The sequence below is a fragment of the Dermacentor silvarum genome, chromosome 8 (assembly GCF_013339745.2).
Source record: "Dermacentor silvarum isolate Dsil-2018 chromosome 8, BIME_Dsil_1.4, whole genome shotgun sequence".
NCBI lineage: Eukaryota > Metazoa > Arthropoda > Arachnida > Ixodida > Ixodidae > Dermacentor > Dermacentor silvarum.
Genome location: NC_051161.1, coordinates 115,277,832 through 115,293,780, shown reverse-complemented (window position 1 = coordinate 115,293,780; position 15,949 = coordinate 115,277,832). Strand labels below are relative to the sequence as shown.

Sequence of the window (15,949 nt, the reverse complement as noted above, 5' to 3'; positions counted from 1 at the left end):
AGGCCCGCGTAAAAAGAAAGACAGGTAAATACCGCTAACCGACTGGGTCGTCTTTCGTAAGCTCCGCGAGGACGATGCGACAGAAACCATCGAACGCTTACACAAGTGGACAAAGACACTCCAGCGTAGCGTGCAGAAAGCCACCGAAAACGTTCCCGAAGAAATGGACGTGGAGGAAATGGACAGCAAACTCCTACACATGTGGGAGGCAAAGCGAAGTTTACGAAAGCGCTGGAAAGGTCACAATCACAACCGGCGCCTAAGAAAGAGAATCGACGCGCTCGACAGAGAGGAGACCACGCGAATCGGCTATCGCAGCAGCAGTGGGAAGCCACGTGCATTCTAATAGACAGACAGTTCGGAATGTCTAAAACATGGAACATACTCCGAGGCAAGTGGCGTAGCCTTAAATGTTGTTTGAAGGGGGGGTCTCACCTTACAGCTGGGCCTCATTCTTAGAGAATTTGTCGACGGATCAAATATATGAACAGTAACTGCATTGCCATTGCCAATGCCATTGTATATTAGATGCTGCAAACGAATTATTGAACGCGACGCACTGTCATGAGAAGTAAAATATGTATTTTTAATAAATGGATATATTCCTATGTCCCAAAATTCTGGCTGAAATAACTGATATCAATGTTTCCCCGTTTCGTTTCTATTTATTAAGTAAAGAACATATCACGTGAACTTTAAACCTATATCAGTTCGCAACCAGCGAATCAGTGCATGCAGCATATATGAAAAACGTAAAGGCCATGACATTAACAAGTTCAGGACGAATATTTTGATGAATCTATGTCGAGAACCTTGTTTACATTTTTGTATATATGCAACGGTCAATGATGCTGTCCTTCGTTGCAATGAATTTCGCAGGATCCGCTGTTACAGGCCGTGTATTGTGAGTAATTGCACTGCAATTATAGTCGCAACAGTGAGTACATATAAAAAGCAGGAGTTCTGCAAAATATACATTTTAAATGCGAAGATAGAATGGAATGTACAAATGCGACGGTACAGCTTGATAAAGGCCAAGAAAAGTGTCGCTGGAAACAAAGTTCACTGCTTGTATACACAACATCTCGCAACAAGATATTTAAATATACGTAGAAGTCTCCAATAAATAAACGTATCAAAGCAAACGTCACTGTGTATAATGCGTCAAACAAGACAAATAAAGATGTCGCGCAGTCACAGATACTAAACTTTACGCATATAGAGACAGACGATCCAGTCAAGAACAAAACTATGATTGCAGAAATCGTGATATGTACTTGGACCATCCTGCTCTATATGGGTGGAATAATAGAGGAAGATGCAGAAATCAGTAGGAAAATGTGTATTTTAACTGCCTGCACAGCCGCACCAACTATTCTGCACCCTAAATTAACGAAGGGTATTGCTTCGTTTCAAAAAAGAAGTAAAAGCAGGTAGCTAAAAAGGAAAGAAAATGACAAGCGAAAGCCACACATGATGCGGCAAGTCGAACTACCCTATATCCGAGTGTGTTGGGAAACTCTGCGTGTGCCGGACTTTCAATGAGCAAAGTCGGTCAAAATCGGTTATTTACGTCCTCGTAATTTTCGTATTCGCTTGATAATTTTAATCAAGATGGTAATGTTACAATAAACGGCGAGAATTTCTGTGGTTTTAAAAGCTAATGAACAGTCATACGTTTTCATAATTACGAGCTTATAGACCTGAAGGAACAGAGCGTTTTGGTTGCATTATTTCTGCGGCTTCGCTATCCAAAGTACAAAAATTCACTCGGAGGAGAAGTTCACTTGACACAGAGAAGCGCCAGCCTAACCATGCGTTCCTCAGACATTGTAGAGCGCAAGCAGTTTTTTAGCTATCTCACGTTTGAAAATATTATCTTTGCGCTGGCATTGGTCAATGGAAGGGCGACTAGAATCTTCAGCAGTTTGTACACATTTATATAGAACCTGCAGTCGCAATGAGAGAGGGCATCTATTCCGGTGCTAAAACATAAAAACATTTGTTTGATGTCATTGGCATCCTTGTTTAGGTACCTTGAACAAACAGTAAACTATTTGATTCCAGCAATATACGTCGTTTCGTCAGCAAGTACGGACAAGCAGCCTGCAGTGTTTACTTTTGCATCTAGTCTTTCTGTGATAACTTCTCCACCACAAATTTCTATAATTTTGTGTTGTACATGTGGGCTTAAAAACGAGGCATTACTGGGGCAACTTTGAAAATGGTTCTTCAGATATGTATCTCCACCATCAGCTCCCCTGCGAAAAAGGGCTCTGAAAATACCAGTATTTTCAGCGGGGGCTTTGCTTAAATTCACAGGACCAGTGTCCCTATGCGTAAAAACAGCGCTTTCAACACCAGATGGGTTCTTCGAGCTCAATGTAATGCCATTCGGCCTCTGCAAAGCACCCGCAACATTCGAGTGCATGATTGACAGCGTTCTGCGTGGCCTAAAGCGGAATACTTGCTTGTGTTATCTCGACGATAGTGTTGTTTTCTCTTCCACCTTCTCTCAACACCTGCAACGACTGGACAAAGTTCTCACGTGCCTTGCCAACATGGCCTACAGCTCAACACGAGAAAGTGCCGTTTTGCCAGCAAAACAAGTAAGGTCTTGGGTCACATTGTGAGCAAGGACGGCATTCGTCCTGATCCCGATAAGGTTTCAGAGGTTCTTCACTTCCGTCGCCCCGAACGGACCAAAGATTTGCGCAGTTTCGTTGGCCTAGCTTCTTATTTTCGCTGCTTCATACGTGACTTCGCCTCAATAGCTGTCCCGTTGCACAAATTCCACGTGTCTGGTGTTCTCTTTGAGTGGTCTCTCGAATGTGAATCAGCGTTCACCCATCTGAAAAACTCCCTCACATCTGAACCAGTACTTCGCCATTTCGATGAAACCGCACCCACACTCCTACATACGGACGCTAGTGGTCATGGCATCGGTGGTATTCTCCTACAGCGAGATGAGTCTTCACGTGAGAGGGTCGTCGCTTACGCAAGCCGCGGACTGACGCACACCGAGAATAATTATACCATCACCGAGAAGGAGTGCCCCGCTGTCGTTTGGTCGGTACAGAAGTTTCGACCTTATATTCACGGCCGCCATTTTACCATTGTTACGGACCACCATGCCTTATGTTGGCTTTCCATGGTCAAGAACTTGTCTGGACGCCTCGGTCTCTGGATTATCCGTCTTCAAGAATACGACTTCACTATAATCTACAAGTGTGGTAAAAAGCATCAGGACGCAGATGCGTTTTCTCGCTGCCCCCTTCCTACGACGCCATGCCATGGTTCCGCTCCTACCTTCCGCGACAAGCTTTCGGACCGTCCTTCCCCGCATGTGTTTTCATTAACCGCTATTGACCAGACTCCTTCTGATGACCATGGATCGCTCATATCTCAGCAACTCGCTGACTCCTACTGTCGACGCATCATAGACCGCCTTCAGGGAACCTCGCGCCCGCCCTACGCCCGCCTTCGTCGACAGCTGACGCAATTCAAGCTCGACAACTGCGCCCTGTACCGCCCTAACTATCCCCCTGACGGTCAACGCTGGGTGCCTGTTCTACCTCGCTCTCTTCGCGCGCATGTCCTTAATGCCTATCACGACGACATGACTCCTGGTCACCTTGGTTTCCAGAAAACGTGCGACCGCATCAAAGGTCGCTTCTACTGGCCTGGCTTATCCACAAGTGTAGCGCGGTACGTCGCTTCCTGCGCCATTTTCCAGCTTCGAAAGCTACCAACATCTGGTCGAAGTGGAGAGCTCCAACCAGTCCCGTATCCGTCGGCACCATTCGAGGTCGTTGGCATTGACCTGTATGGTCCCCTTCCCACGACTATCACCGGCAATCGATGGATAGTGACAGCCGTCGACCACTTGACACGTTACGCCGAAACAACTTGCGTGACTTCGGCGTCGGCTTTTGAAGTGGCTGCGTTTATACTTCAAGCATTATTCCTGCGTCACGGTACTCCTCGTGTCATCCTTAGCGACCGTGGAAAGGCTTTCCTTTCACAAATTGTAGACAAATTGTTCCGAGCCTCCGGCACCACCCACAGGACAACCTCCAGTTACCACCCTGAGCGCTTTCATCGCACGCTCTACGACATGATAGCCATGTCCATTCAACCAGACCACACAAACTGGGACGCAATTTTGCCATTCGTCACTTTCGCGTACAATACCGCCGTACGACGCACAACTGGTTACTCGCAATTCTACCTCGTATATGGCCGTTCGCGCTCTTCTTTCCTTGACGTCTCTTTCTTCTCCGCCCCGGTCACTCTAGCTGCATCCTCTTGTGAACAATATATATCACGCCTCCTCCACCGTCGCCAGCTCGCCCGCATCAACACTGAAGCAAGGCAACATGACCGCAAGAACCTCTATGACGCATCCCACTGCGCAGTGTTTTTCCGCCCGGGCGATGAAGTGCTACACCGGACACCAGTTCACACTCCTGGCTTATGCGAAAAGTTTCAGTAACGGTTCATAGGCCCATACAGAGTCTTAGAGCAGACTTCTCCCGTTAATTATCTCGTCCAACCTATTGTGGTTCCAACTGACCACCGCTGTCGCGCTGCCGAGATTGTCCACGTCTCTCGCATGAAGCCTTTCAGCAGGCGTTCGCCGTCCCCATAAGTTGCGGCCCGGCTGGCCGCTCGCACGCGGGGGAAATTAGTGCGGCCATTTCTTAGTGACTTCTTCATTGGCTGCACATGTTCATCATCTCATCAGCTTCGTCATCTTCATCGCTTGTGGGGACTCATCTTGAGACTGACCTGCGCCTCGAGTGTGATCGGTCCGCCGCGTCTTCGGGCTTCTTCGTTCGTGTAAACGCTACGTCGCAGTATTTGATAACGTCACCCACGGGGCCATATTGCGCAAGTTGCAAAACTTCCACCTAAGCCAGAGAGCATACGACTACCTGAAAGATATCCTCGGTAACCGTGAGAACTAGACAACAAGGGAACACCACAAGGTTCTGTATTTTCGCCTTTCCTATTTAACATGACAATGTTCGGCCTGCTCGCAGAGCTGCAACGCATCGAAGGACTTCGGCACATTATGCATGCGGGCGACATAACCCTATGTGTGACGGGAGGAAGGAATGGCCACATCGAAGAGATTTTACAGCAAGCAGTCAATACGCTTGATATTTACGTGGAGAACAAGGGCCTAAAATTCCCTCCCATAAATGGGAGCGTGTTGTAAAATTTCACGGACTCTACATACCTGCAAGCAGAGGACGCAAGCGCAATCAAGAACGACCCAACGTCACACTCTCTGCAGGGGGTCACCCAATTCCCCAGATACAACACCTAAGAGCACTGGGACTCTGAATATCTGAGAACGGACATAACGAAGAAGCAATAAGGATACTGGACAACAGAACCCAACAAACCTAAGGTTGATTCGAAGAATCGCTAACGAGAACTACGCTATGAAAGAACAGAACCTAGTGCAGCTCATCCAAGCCTTTGTCGTCGACCGTATAGTACATGTGACCTCAAGTTACACGTGGCGGAAAAACAGAAGATAGAATGCGTCATAAGAAAGCTAGTAAACACGCCCTCGGCCTCCCTATAACGACGTCTAACGAGAAGTTCGAAGCATTAGAAGGAACAACACGCTTGACGAACTCATCGAGTGTCACACAGTCGCACAATACGAAAGACTCACGCAAAGCAGCACGGGAAGACACATCCTGCACAAGCTCGGTATCACGTACGCTGGGCAAAGCAGGGATAAGCACCCGTCTCTGTGCTCTCCCTTCGTCCTGTTGTTAAGCGCTGTTTCGTATTCTCGTAAACATAAACGAACCAGCCCAAGTGCGTACCCTTCTACAGTTCATTTCTGCTACATCGGGCTCTTTTTCTTCGCAGAGCCCGTGTATGTGCTCTCCCTTCGTCCTGTTCTTCAGCACTGTTTCGTCTTCTCGTGATCACGAACAAACCGGCCTAAATGCGTACCCTTCTACAGCCCCAAGAGAAACCAGAGAACGCATCAGTATGCCCCCGTTACCCAGAAACATTCACCCCGAACCAACGTTACTAGACTAGCTTCAGGTATCAAACTCGGCGACGTTGCTTGGAACCGCAACTCACCAGCGACTACATGGCGCTGCCGTCGCAACCAGCTTCACATCCCCACTTACCGGCTCCACGGACTGTCTGGACGAAACACGTGCTGCAGCGTTGGTGTATGCTGTGGTTGGCTGTTGATGGCGGATTTCAGGAAGCATGTCATCCGCGAAAGTGAAGCCTTCGCCGCGTTTGTTAAGGATATTAGCAGACGATGCCGACGTGCTGCCTTCCTGGCTGCACATGCGGCTATCGAACGATGTCGACAGTTCGGCGCTCCACTTCTGTGCTCCCAGCAATGCGACACTTCGCACGACGCTCAACATAGCGATTCCTCATGCCGTCTCTCTGCGAAATCCAAGGTGTCTGATTTACACTTTCGTGAGCAGGACATCTTAAAGTGTTATGTGCATATTATCAACAGATAGACGGTTGAGGTGCCACGAGGCAAGTGGACACTTGCCGAGGGTGCGGTGCCGAAAGTGTTCCCGAACCTTCCCTCGTACCCGTCGAACCATCCGGAAAAAAAATTAGCAGTGGCTCAGCTCAGCTATGCCAGGATATACGTAGCGTGAGCTAAATCGGCCACATCGTTCAGAAGCGGTACACCTGGAGACATGGGCGGGTAACGATAACCATTTGTAACGCTGAAGAGTGGAATCTTCAGCTTAACGAGAAAGTTTCTGCCCGTTGTACAAACCCGCGCCAAGGTTTCACCCCGCTCAAGCGGCGCCGCTAAACTCAACGATTCGCCCATGGCACTATTTACCGGTGTCAAGTCCTTCATGTGCTACAGTCTTTCACACACATCGCACACATATCCAAACGAATTGTTTAGAGCGGCCTCTCCCCCCCCCCCCTCCCCTTGCGTTTATCTTATTCGCGTTCAACTTTTTGGCCGATGGAATTGTCGCGCTGCTTCACCGGGCGTCTTATAATAGCAGAAATGGCCTTTTGTCGCTTCCGTTCTCGAAAGCTTAATCTCAAAGAGTAATGTAAGCTTGTTAAATGGGGATGATGGGCGCATCTTTCAGGATATGCAGCCGATTGACGTCCTTAATCTCGCTTGGCTTCAGTTTACGAGTCCATTGGCGCATTTGCGTGGAGATGTCCGGTCACGTTATGTTCACCGTCACAGAAATGTGTTTTTCTAAGGCGAAAGCCTTAGGTGGCTATATTGGCGGTGCCCTTGGTGGTGCCTTTGGAAAACCCGCGCTGTGATGAAAATGGCCGACGCCGCAAAAAGTAAAATCACGTCAGCAGTTGCTTGGATTGACGTCAGTTTACTCAGGGAGGCTCCTGTGAACAAAGTAATAACCCTGTCACACGGCACATGTAATGTCATCTGCAGCGAATGGGATTACGTGTCAATGCCATTTTTGTTGCTTCTACTCGCGCATAGAGAATGACATTCACAGCTAATGGCATTCGTCCAATGAATGAGTTTCCCGAATTCATGCACGCGCGAATTCTGTAATCTCGACGACAGGGGCTTGGAAAAAAAAACGAAACCGGTAAGTTAAAACGACATACAATATATTTTCAAATGACATTGCAATGTTTACTATTGTATTGCCAACAATATAGTGAAAATATGTTAACAAGAATCACGATTTGTAAGATTTCGTTATTATAGCAGCCTGCCGATAAACATCGCCATCAATTGCGTATGCCATTTTTTTACCCCTGTAGACTGGGAACGAAAGACCGCAATAACATTCGATACGAATGTAATTTACTGCAAATGGCATTACATGTGCCGTGTGAGAGGGTGTAAGTTAGTGGTGTTGAAAAGAAAATTTGGTACATTTCAGTCGAACACCTTTTCTGAGGGCTTGGTAAGCGACCGGAGTAAATGCAGAAAATCATGTGTAACTTTTCAATGTTCAAAGACTGCTTCACTGCAGGGCTTCAAGTTAGGCGCATTAGTTTGAACAACCTGGAATAGTTCCGTTCTTTTCGCACCCTCGCATTAAAGGAAGACGTCCGAAGTCATTTACTTCATTATGCACGCGGCACGTTATGCCGCGCCCTTGCCTCCTATAGATAAGGATTGGTGAAGCCGTTATGGAAACCGAATATAGACCGATGTACACGACCGATTTAAAACTCAGGAAACTCATCGCGTTGTCTCAGTATCTATAATGGTCCGCTGCTTTGCAGGAGGTCAGGTGTTGAAACCGAGCTATTACGGTCGCTTTTTTTACGACAAACTACAGTCACGTGCATCTTTACGTTCTAATGAACATTAGGAAACCCTAGATCAAGATTATTCCGTGCCCTTGACTACGGCATCCCCCATTGCCCCCTGTTCAGATTCGGGTCATTAAAATCAGTCAGCGAAAACTACCGATATTTTACGCTGAGCAAACGAGTCAAGCAATTGTTTCTCCTGGTGTCTGCTTTTTTAGCTGTCTCACGAATGGTAACGTACGACTTTACCATTCGGCGTCGGATTCGCCGTCGGATTGTTTCCCATTGGGCGTCGGATTGTAATTTAAATGTACGAGAAAACCTAATACTGCTATGGGATCACCGCTTGGGGGCCGAGCTGAGAAGCCGTGCTATCCATGGGCTCCGTAAATTTTCCATGATTGTGAGCGAAAATTCAAGACTCTAAACCGTACTTGGACGAAGAGAGACGTCGGAACATCACTGCCTTCGGAGAACGACAAGTTTTTGGCAGGAGGGCTCCTCTATGGGGCACAGTAACGACTTTCTTGAGCCGCCACGCCGGCGGCCCAGCTAACCCTTACCTGGCATACGACGACACCGACCCGCTGCACCGGCGGGTCTCCCACACCCTGGCCTGAGTGGAGACCGGGCCCCGCTGCGCCAAGGGCCAACACCGGCAGAGGACATGGACGTCGTCGGAGTGGAGGGAGAGACAATCTCCCCTGAAGAATACGAGGATCCAGGATGGATGGCGGCACACACCCGCCAAAAATCTAGGACTAAGGAACGCTCGAGTATCGGCGACAGCTTAAGGAACGCCGACGAGACGCATCGGCTGGCAACGAGACGCAACAGCTGGCGCAAGCACGGAACGCCGGCTCCACGACAGCCACAGCTAGCAGAGGAGGACTACAAGGTAGTCATTCGTCCGAGAGGAGGTTATGACACGATGCAGAGCTCTGCGATTATAAAAGACGGCGTTCTGCGTGCAGCAGATATTATTCGAGTGAACTCAAAGCAAAACACTTTCATCATGAGCACACCGGAGCTGGAAAAAGCGAAGCGTTACAGTCAACTAAAAGAGATCCGGATTGGAACAGGCGTCTTTGGAGCAGCCGCGTATGTCACGGCACCTGACAACACATCCAAAGGTGTTATAAGGGGAATCCCGGACTACGATGCACCAGAAGACATGGAGGAGAGTCTTGTAAATCGAAGAAATCCGACAATTCTCCATGCGAGACGCATGGGCCGAACGGACTCTCTAGTGATAGTGTTCGAAGGCACTTACGTGCCGCACTACGTGTACTAATAGAGGCGCGGAATACCGCTGTGTGTTGTACCGAAAGAAACACGAGCTGTGCACTACATGCGGTCGCCTAGGATACCGAGCGGACGTCTGCCCGGCACCCATTACCAAGCACTGTAAAGGCTGCAGAATGCTGAATCCCACCGAGGACCACCAATGTGATTCGAGATGCTCTTTGTGTGGAAAGGGACACCTTACAGGGGACAAACAGTGCCGCAAGTGGTTAAAAACACCGTACCTACTGAAAAAAAGGTACTGGGAGCGTGTGCAGCATGAACAACAAGGGACCAAGCAACCGAGGGACGACTCCACACCCACCAAATCGGACCACCAAGGGAACCGCTCCAGCCAAGAAACCCTCCGTACAAGACAAGACAACGCGACGCCGACGAGGGAAATTAGAAGGAGAAGCCGTTCCAGCTCCTTCCCAAGACTTCTCTCTCCGGAAGGGAAACACAGAGGACATCACCAGTCAGGGTCTCCATCAAGAACCCAGTCCCGGTCCCCAGCGAGGACGAGGAGACAGGCGTCACCAGAAAAGGCGATCAGCAGCACCAGAGGAACGCCAGCAGACGAAGGTGTAAAGGTGAGCTGGGCAGATACGGTCTCCTCTGCTCAGAGGGACGGGAATAGATCCGCTCTAGAAAAAGAAATCTATGATATTAGGAAAACACTCGAGGGGGTCAATCGTGAAAACGCGACACAGAGAGAGGAAATCCGGCGCCTCCGCATAGAAAATAAGGAACTTCGTCAAAACAAAGGGCAAGAGGCCAATCCCCCGACAACTTTGGGAGGAGAACCAGCAAAATGCACAACAGGAGCACCTCCAGCAAAGAGGAAAAATACTGAGGAATCTAGCACAGATGATATAACTGATTGAATTGAAAAGATCGAGAGCATGATAACCAAACTGGCCGAAACCGTACAAAAACAGTATGTAGGCATACAAGTACCACTAGAAAAAGTGCAGCAGATTATTGAAGGAATCGATTCTCGGGTTACAGTGCTTGAGAACATGCACAAAAGTGGACGCTCGACGGGAATAGGACCGATAAAAATCCACAAACCCTACGATAGGCCTGCGGGGACCGACGTCACTAGAGCCCCCGGGGAACTAGTTCCCAGTAAACATGGCGTCACGTCATCATTACAAAATTTGGCAGTGGAACTGCAGGGGGTACCGTCAGAAACATAGTAACCTTCAGCAGTTCGTAAATAACAAGGAGGCGCCAGACATCATTTCTCTGCAGGAAACGGTAGGACCAGCCAAACTGTCCGGATATAAAACGTATGGTACTTCGAGCGAGTAAAAACGCCCGTCTCAACTCTAGTGAACAGAAATTTAGCGGTATTAACGCATGATACAGGGGTTTTAAACGTGGACCACGTCCTGGTCGAGATAATCCCTAAACGACAACATCAGGGAAGTTTATTCGTACTAATTGTTTATAGGAGCCCTAGAAGCAACAAGATGAGGTTTGGAGAGTTAATTACACAAACACTAACTACAGCCAATCGTCAGGCAGTGGTAATACTCGGAGACTTTAATGCTCCACACCAGTGCTGGGGGTACAAAAACACGACACCGCGAAAGGCAGGATTCTATGTCTTGAAGCGCAAAGAGCCCACCTTACCTTAGTAACGGACCCACAAGCACCCACGAGAATAGGCAATAGCGTCAGCATCGATACTACGCCAGATATAACATTTATCAAAAACATGCCTGATGCCCACTGGACAAACACCCAGGAAAATCTTGGGAGTGACCATTACATTCTTGGGACAGTAATAAAGGCCGGCCCCCCGCAAAGGAAAGGAAAATCCCTCACCATGGTAGAATGGGACCTTTTCCGAAAAATACGGGCGGAGGAAACAAACTAAAATGGCGACACAATTGAGGATTTTGAGGTCTGGACACAGAAACTCCTCAATAGTGTAAAGAGGGCCACAAAGAATATACCAGACGAGGCTGGGCTAGAACAAGCAGATGCAAAATTGCAACACTTATGGGAAGCACGGAACAGCATAGCAACACGATGGAAACGGAAACGGCTCAATAGAAATCTTAGACGGAAAATGGCCGAACTAGACAGGGAAATCGAGAAACTCACAAACAGATTGACGCGGCAAAACTGGGAAGCTACGTGTAACAGAATGCAGAGAGAAGTAAACTCGGCAAGAACATGGAATATCCTACGGCACTTGATTGACCCTGAAAATGGCAAAATTGCACAAAGGCACAACATCAATAAGCTGACCCACCAATATGCCGGTACAGAAACAGAATTACTGCAAGAAGTCCAATCACTATATATAGGCGACCTAACGCAGACTCCCTTACCGCAATATATACTGGAGAGGAAAACCTTGAATCGGACATGCCTATTACGGAAGCAGAAGTTAGACAGGCGCTGCAGGACCTGCGCCCGAAATCCGCCCCGGGTCCCGATGGTATCAGCAACAAAATGCTACGGAATCTCGATGATCCCTCTATAAAGGCGAGAACCCAATACATGAACGACTGCTGGGAGAAGGGGGCTATACCTCAACTGTGGAAAACAGCGCATATAGTCATGATCCCTAAAAAAGCAAAAATGCTGAAGTTACAAAATCTAAGACCAATATCATTAACATCGTGTGCGGGAAAATCAATGGAACACGTGATACTCACGCGTCTAGTAAGATACATGGACGACAATAACCTCTTCCCGCACACGATGATAGGCTTTCGATGTAAACTTTCCACACAAGATATCATGCTTCAAATCCAACACCAAATTATAGACACAGCCTCAAAAACAAGAGACAACAAAGCCATATTAGGCCTAGATCTTGCAAAAGCTTTTGACAACATTACACATGAAGCTATTTTAGGAAACCTCCAAGGATTAGGAGTTGGGAAACGGGCCTACGAATACATTAGAGACTTCCTATTAAACAGAAAGGCCCGAATTACGATCGGAGACATACATTTGGACAATATAAGACTAGGGAGCCGAGGAACATCACAGGGATCGGTTCTCTCGCCACTACTCTTCAACGTGGCCATGATCGGCCTCCCGGAGAAGTTGAACACAGTGGAAGGGCTACATCATAGTTTATACGCTGACGATATCACGCTGTGGGTCACAGGGGGCAGCGACGGATACATCGAGGCTGCCCTCCAAGAAGCAACACGCAGAGTAGAGGAATATGTTGCCAGTAGGGGCCTTCAGTGTTCACCACAGAAGTCGCAACTCTTGATTTACCACCCACAAAGAAGAAGCCGTAAAGACAACAGCATATCCCAAATACGAATAAGCGCGGGGGGCCAACAAATACCAGCAGTTGACAGTATTCGGGTACTAGGCATACGGATACAAGCAAACAGGCGAAATAATGAAACGATAAAGGCTTTAGAAAGAGGGACGCAACAAACAATGCGCCTGGTCGCAAGAATTGCAAACCGACACAGCGGGATGAAGGAAGGCAACCTAATTAAGTTAGTACAGGCTTTTGCTATTAGCCGAATAGTATATGTGACTCCTTATCGGAACCTCCTCATGGCAGAAAAAGCAAAAATTGAAGCCTTGATAAGGAAAGTATATAAACAAGCGCTTGGAATACCAGTCAGTACACCTACGGAAAGACTACTTGCCTTAGGTGTACACAATACCCTAGATGAATTAATATAAGCGCACAAAACAGCCCAATACGAGAGACTAGCTCAGACTGCTACGGGCAGGACGATACTTGATTGCCTCCATATAGGCTATGCAACGCAACAGGGAATAAAGATGGATATACCGCGAGAAATACGCGGAAGGATAAAGGTTCTACCGATTCCCAGAAACATGCACCCGGAGAACGACGCGGGAAGGCGTGTGGAGAGGGAAAAGGCCCTCAGAAATAAATACGCAAACATCGAGGACGTGGTCTACGTAGACGCCGCGAAATATCCAAAATGAGCAAAAAATGTCTGTCGTAATCATTGATAAAGAAGGAAAGATGACAGCTGGCGGCTTACTACGAACGCACAGCGTAGAAACGGCAGAGGAATCAGCCATCGCATTGGCGATAGCTTCCTCGTCGGCCAGACACATATTTAGTGACTCAAAAGCAGCAGTGCGAAATTTCTTAAGAGGGCGAGTATCGCCGGAGGCGATTAAGATTTTAACCAATTTGAAAGGCTACAGACACATACAAATTATCTGGACACCTGCGCATGCCTCCCTTCCTGGGAACGAGGCGGCTCAGACATTGGCTCGAGAACTCACTAACCGAGCCAGAGAGCAGCCTCACCCAGAGATGAGAGAGGAGCGCATGGTTAGTTACAATGAAATCACCAAATATTATAGACTGGCGAGGGTTCGGTATCCATCCGCCCACCCAACACTCAGTAAGCCGCAGACGGTGGCCTGGCGCCTCCTTCAAACCAACACCTATCCGAATCCCGTGGCCTACAGCCGGTATTATCCAGATAAATATGAGGGTAAATGTCGGTTATGTGAATGACGGGCGGATCTGAGACACATCCTGTTTGCTTGCCCTCAGGTGACTCAACAGGGCCGCAAAATAGTTAATGAGGAGCAGTGGGAGGCCGTACTACTCAGTTCTGACCCGGAAGTACAACTCTGGGCCGTCCAGCTGGCTGAAGAAGCCGCCAGGGCCCAAGGGCTTCTGGCCGCCGTTTAGGCGGGGGCCTAGTCCCCAAACCGCTGGACCCATTAAAGTTATTTCTCTCTCTCTCTAATACTGCTACGAGGAAACTCAAACACAAACCTCTTTTCCAGCTTTTTAACCAGACCTACAACCGCGCGCTCGTTTGCTTTATTTGTGAGTGATATCCAGATGGCGCTCGTATCCTGGGCAGGTCAAATTAGGACTTCGCGTGCTAATTCGTTTTGGATAGCAAACAATTAATAGAATAATAGAAAAGTTGCTAGGGCCCTCACAGTTTAATAAAATACCACTTATATTGCCCCTGGAAAAACGTCTTTCCAGCAATGCATTTCTTTTTAAAAGTGAAGCCGACTTTAGGGGATCGGTGTAAGCTTGGTCTTTGTAACCAGGCTTTCCCACGTTCAGTGTTGCAGTGAATGAAGTCTATTTACCGGATGTGAATGGGTCCCGATAATGCTATCGCGTTCTACTCTTAAAGGCGAAGCTTAAGCGTCCTCTAATTTTTTGGAGTTTATAAAACGCATTTGATACTCTTAATGTAGGAGTAAGCAGTCATTGGCACTCTCGTTGAGCGTCATATGTGTGTAACTTCTACAACCTGTGCTGCCGCCCTCTAATTTCGTGTTCCATCTGGTTAAAATTGAGGTAGCATAAACATTTGTAACGCTAAAGCGTTGCACTCCCAGGACTACATGGCTTTTCTGCCAGTCATCTGTAAAAGAATCCGCGGCGCCACAGGAGCCGATCAACAACGAGCGGAGTAGTCATAGCTATTTATTGATTTAGGTGCTCCAGTGTCTCCATTTAAAACTTGCATGTGTTCCGTTTCTTCTACTTCATCCATGTTAACTCTTGTATGTCGTTTTCGGTAAGCAACAACCAATGACCATGGTCAGTAGTATTTTTACATGCTCGTGAAAATGCATTTTCACGAGCGTGTAAGAACGGAGACGACAACGATAATAATTACTAGCACTACTACTGCTACTACTAATCCTACGTACTACTACTAGTATTACATTATTAATAATTAATTATTATAGAGGAAGTACAACAACAATGAAAGCATTACATGAGATCCAACACAGTGTTTTAGCATAAGTGATGGAAATGTTCCTTTGCGATTATAGAAATGTTTTCATGTGATAAATCTGTCGATTTGATGCAGATTGACTGTGGAATTGACATTCTGTGGCTTACTTATCGTGATTATCTTTTGTTTCCTTTACCATAAACCACATCTCCAATATCAAATCTCTTAGGCGAAATTGAGTGCTCTGGGCTTCGGCTTCCGTGTACTTGTGAGGGATGAAAGTTGAAGAAAGTAAGCCTTTATGGTTCTCAAGCATGCATAAGTTAACGCTTCAATCTATATTAGAACCTGTATACTCCAAGAAATGTTCAAGCAAAAATATTGTAAGCTGCACTACGCCGAATATAGGGCTTAGGGTGACACAATCATAATGTGTGCGTTCTCGTTTTTATTCCTTTGTGAGCACTGGCCCTGAAAACCTACCATGGGAAGCTGCTCCTTCTACCCAAATAACACAGAGCAGGAATACATGCGGTACTTCACAAAACATTGGCTGGGGCTTAACTCAGTTATGCCTGGGTGTGCGTAGCGAGAGGTAGGGTTAATGCTATTGTTTAGCTTGGTGGTTCGTTCCGTCGTTGATCCGCGGCCCTGGCACGAGAGGCCAAACTAGACGA

At 47.5% G+C, this 15,949-nt stretch overlaps 1 pseudogene; it reads left to right on the top strand.

Annotated features, from left to right (window-relative positions):
- Positions 1–14,251, top strand: part of LOC125947706 (uncharacterized) — a 68,147-nt pseudogene extending 53,896 nt beyond the window's left edge.
- Positions 14,252–15,949: the final 1,698 nt, after the last annotated feature.